The sequence below is a fragment of the Phaethon lepturus genome, unplaced genomic scaffold, assembly GCF_000687285.1.
Source record: "Phaethon lepturus isolate BGI_N335 unplaced genomic scaffold, ASM68728v1 scaffold47604, whole genome shotgun sequence".
In the NCBI taxonomy this organism is placed as follows: domain Eukaryota; kingdom Metazoa; phylum Chordata; class Aves; order Phaethontiformes; family Phaethontidae; genus Phaethon; species Phaethon lepturus.
Genome location: NW_010533439.1, coordinates 6,253 through 11,598, shown reverse-complemented (window position 1 = coordinate 11,598; position 5,346 = coordinate 6,253).

Sequence of the window (5,346 nt, the reverse complement as noted above, 5' to 3'; positions counted from 1 at the left end):
CTGCTGAAAATGGTTAATTTTGATTACAGGGTCAATCTTTGCTCTTGCATAAAGCATAGAATGACCCTGTTACAGAAGGAGTTGTAATATCAAAGCCTCAGATGCAATACAGCAACTTCTTTACTTCATGCAGAAAGCTATTCACCATTTTTTGCCATATTTCTTTTAAAACTAGTCCAAAGTACACTTTATAATAATGTCATGCTTATGCATCTTTATTTTGAGGGAGAAACACCTTTTCTGAATGTTAGCAACATAAGCCCAGCAGAAACAAAACATCCCATTTTGAGATAAACCTTGGGTTTTGCAAGGCTGTCAGGTGTTGCTGCAGATGATCAGCCATAGAGCTGGGGAGAGGTTCCAGTAAACAGTTTCAGTCTCTCACATATGAGCTCTAGACAGACTAACCACAACCACAGGCTATGGCAACAGTGGCAGCAGTGGACAGGAAGCAAGGACCATCTGGCCTTTGACTTCCTTTAAAGAGATGTGGGTTTAGGTTGTTCTCTTCTCCCCACCCCCCCACTGGCTTTACTACTGCTCAGTAGGAGCAGGAGGCAGACAGGATTTGAAACCACATACCTCGAGGTGCCAGACAAGACAGACTGTAGGTTCAGCCCAACTTCTGCTGTGCTTTCATGAGGTTGTCATTGAAAAAGGGAGGGCTGAACTGCTGATGTGACCTTGGTAGGGTCACCTTTACATAGCCTTTCTCCTTCTCCCTGGCTAAAGGAGTTCATTTTTGTGCAATTTCCATCTTCCCCTGCTCCCCAGATTGAACACACCCTCACTTGAGGACAGAAAACCAGCTCCGTTCACAAGATGCTTCTTGGGCAATTAGGAATTTGCCTGGGCAGGATGTCATCTAGCCAACTAAGTCTCTTTGTCTGAATTTTTCTTCTTCCTGACTGATGGAACTGTGGTTTGTTTACTTACTAGTATATATTTTTTGCCCTTTATTCTAAGGAGAAGTGTTTGAACTACAGCATCCTTTAGAAAGAATGAAGTCTAGTAAACGCATTCGAAACAGAGCTCTCACTGAGGCTGAATTAGGCTAGCCCACTAGCAGCAATATTTAACACTTACATAGCAGTCTTCAGCAGTGGACCCCCAAGGATTGGGGGTAACATTGCCTGTTACAGAAGTCGGGAAACTGAGACATAGATCAATGAATCGACTTACTGAATGCCAGTCAAAAGGCCAGTGTAGAGTTAGGAATCGAGCCACAGCCTCTTGAATTCCAGCCCAGACCTCTCTTCACAGGGACACAGTGCTTCTGGGTTTGGGTGTTGCCTAGTTTTTCTGTCACTCTGTCTGCACAGGAAGCAGTTTACTCAAGACATGAATAAACGTGAATAGTGCTTGGGGGTTGAAATTTTTTTTTTTCTGTTTTCTTTTTAAAGGACAGTCTCCCAAAATAAATGTTCCCTTGAGTCAGTTCAAGTTCTGGTAGGAAGAGTTTCCACGAAGTAAAGACCTTTACCATTAGAAGTGTACAAATGGGTGAGTCAAAATTAAAAAAAAAAAAAAGCCATGTGATCATATAACTTGCTGTATTAGGAACTTCTGTAATTGAGTGTTCTGATCAGTAACTTCTGAAAATAGCTAGTATAGATACTTCAGGGGAAAACAGAACCCTGTCCTTTTCACCTGCCCCTGGGTCTCTATAAAAGACAATCATGTAATATTAATCTCTCTGTAATCTCAGCTGTGTCTTTGGGACCAACACTGTTACCCTTCCAGTCTTTTCTCTGCTACCTAAAAATGGCCTAATCTCAATTTTGGCTTCCTAGCTGACGTTCCCATAGCCTATGACAAAAGAACTACTCAATACGTACGCAGCACTGCCCTTTCCTCAGTGGATTCACTGATGCCTCTGGTATGTCTTTTCCCCAGACTTGGGGAGTTCTTCCTGAGAAACTCAGTGTTGTGACTTTCCATCCCTTATTCACTTCTCTCTATTCTGACTCACTAGTATGACCTGACTGTAGCTTCTTTACTGAGTACAGCGCTTTAGTTACACTAATTGTTGTCACAAGGGCATCACTGGTCAGGCACCTCCCTATTCTATGTCAGAATGCACTTTCCAAACCATGGTGTCAGGACAGGAGAGGATCCTGATGCACACTGTCATCAGTAAAGTGACATACAGACGTATGTCTCTCTCCCTGCCTGTTGAAGAAAAGAAAGGGGATGGGAACTGGAGAGGAAAAGAACTTGGAGAGATAGGAGTTAATACCCTGTGGTGCAGACACCTCTAGGAAGGGAGGAGAGAGTGAGACACAACAAGGGTGGGAAACGCAGCTTCCTGGTGGGAGAACTTTGGCTGACACATTTGCTGTGAGTAACACAGACTTAGTGACCCCTGTCTGATAGCTATTTATAACTTCTCAACAATGATTCCTTTATCACAAACCCATGGTCAGTATCTGCACACCAAGCAGGGGGATAAACCAAATCAGAAATGGTGTTTTTGCAACAAGAATAAGTGAATTGCTGAGAACTCTCCTTTCCTCTGTGAGTGAGGCCATGGTCCAGCAGAGTACATGTACTCTGAATCAGAGAAAGGACCCTTATGCTACCCATGTACTGTGTAGATCAAAGGAATTAAATACAAGCTGTCATGGCTCTTCATCAAAGCACACAGATCCATGACACTACCCCTTTTGGGAGGCACTCCCTAATTAGGCTGGGAGCAATGCATGAGGTGAAAAGGTAACCAGCAAGTGTCTCACTGGGACATTGCTGTTCTGTTGTGTGTCATGATGATATGTGGTTTGAAGTCCACAAATTTGGCTAAATAGACAGATTGCCCATAGTATAGAAAGGTGTTCTTGCTTTACAGTAACTTACTGTCTGCTTATCTATGGTATCAGATAACTTCTAGCACTGAAAATGAGCAATGTGCAAAGCTTAGATGTAAAATTCCTAGAAAAATTTTAAGAGACAAAAGGTGATTGTGTAAAGCAGAATTATCTCTTTCTTGCGTGCATGTATGAATTTCTCAGGAATCCTTAACAATAGAAAGTGTGTTGGATCTAGTTTATTTGTATCATTTCCTTCCTTCCCAATCCTAAGAATTCCCGAGCAATCTTTTCATGCTGCTAAAGTTGTGCTGCATTACTTTATTAGTATTATATACTGTAAACATGATGTTCCTCCTTGTTCCTTAGCTACATCTTACACCTGAGTTTCTCCTCCAACCGTGAGGTCGATGTAGTCAGTACAATGTCCTGGAAATCCCTGGCTGCGAAACAAGTGGAATGTACTTGCAAACCTGAAAACTACTGCGTATCCATATAGGTGCTGCTTTCCCATTAGCTATTTACACCTATACAGATCAAGATCCCTTTTTAGTAGTGAAGTTGTGTGAAAGGCCATAGAAAAAGACAGTGTAGCTGCTGGAATCCAATAGATATTACAGTCTAGCTTCAGAGGTAATGACTAATAGCAATCTTCTAAAAGACCAGGGCAGGGAGTGTAATTTAACATGTTGATGTTCCTAATGATTCCCTGAGAAGAACCAGCATCTTCCTAATTTATATCAGTCTGGAGCCATTGTTCTGTATGCGTGTGTCATAAGTCTGCTGATGGTAATGGTTAATGAAGAGTCTTCCCTAGCCCAGCTGTCGGGACTGTAGCATGCAGAGGTGAGAAATCTGTTATCTGGCAGGCATGGTGTGAAATGCAGTGAGAATCACAACGCCCAGTATAGCTCTGAATTTATTATTTTTTTGAGTCAGGAAAAATTTGAAACTTGAAATGAGATTTTCTTCTGGTTTATTTTTTTGCTTTTGTAATTTTCATTTCTGTGCCCTACTTCTAATTAAATGGTCATGTCAAGAAGCTAATGTCTTTACATTAAATAACTTCTATGCTTAATAGTTTGGGTTCTGAATTTGACCAGAGCTGGCAGCAATTAAGAGGTAAGAAGGCAGCATGGAAGTAAGGGCAAGGATGCTGTGATCCAGTGGTGAGAAGATAGCATCAGTTAGGCACAGGTAGTAAAGAAACTGGAGAGTACTGCTCACTTCTGCCAAACTTAGGTAGTGAAGGAGTAGGGGGAAGTGTTTCTTGTCTTCAAAATTAGCACAGACTCCTGTTCAAATAGGAATAGCACTTGGCCTAATCATAAGGGTAAAGCTGGGGAACGACAGGTTAAAACTACAGCAAGGGATTGAAGGAAAGGATCCAGTCAAGGTTTGCCAGCCCAGAGTGAGTGAGAGATGGCTGCAAATCCACCAGGCTTTCTCACTCCCAGGACCAGGCGAGTGCATGTGAGACTTTTCACTCCCTGTCCTTGAGTGTCTGCTGCTTTAGAAGGGGAAGGTGTGTTTATTATTCAGCAAAATAGCTCTGCTTGTGTGGCAAGAGAATGACTCAAAAATGCCTTGGAAGCTGTGGTGAGGGTGATGACGCACTTGCCCAGTGATGTCATTACAGCAATCTCAGTAAGCTCATTAAAGGATAAATCTTCATAACAAGACAGGGAAAACAATGATACAGATCTCCAGCAGTAAGCCTGGGGAAGTGTGAAGGCTTTTGGAAGCAATGAAGGGAAAGCATGCATGTACACAACTAGATTCTGGCCCTGATGCTCTTAGGCAAGCCTGGGCCACCCCTTTAGGCTGTACGCATTTGGGGCCTGTCACCTGAGCTGAGAGATTGGTGCCAGTGAGGGATGGCCCTGGAAGAAGGACTGCTTATTATTCTCCAGGTAGGGGCAGACCATTACAGTACATGGTGGAAGGACTTAATACAGCCCAGAGAGACCTGGTTGTGTTATAAATATTCCTGAATGGGAGTAAGGGAAACATAAGCACAGCTGCAGAGACAGCTGAATGGAGATTGTACAGCTTTGCACAGAGCTCTGTGAAATCTAGCCAAACTTGGCATCATGGTCTTTCTGCAGCTGCTAGGACTGTCCCCCATCCATCTCCCCATACAAAAGGGCTGGATACTTTTGTCAGTCCTATCATCTTTAAAGCCTTGAAGTCAGTTGCTGTCCTGCTGCTTAAGGGAGTGGGAAGGAGCAGTGGGGATAAACCTACTCAGGTCTTGCAGATTCAAGTTCTGATTAGTGCCTCATCTGCTCATGAGGAAGGAGCGTTGGGGATTGGGTGCGGCGAACACAAGCCATGACCATTGCATATGCAGGCTTCCTCAGCTTGTTCTGGGTGCCTGCCATTTCTCCTCATTCCCACGCGTTCATGCTTGGGTTTTGCACGTCTCTTATGCCATCACAGGAAAGCGTTGTGGAGGAGGAAGCCAGATATTAGTGGTTTAGGGCACCCCATCCAGCCCTCTCCTCAGAAATAAAGGAGACCTACAGAGAGAGAAACAAGG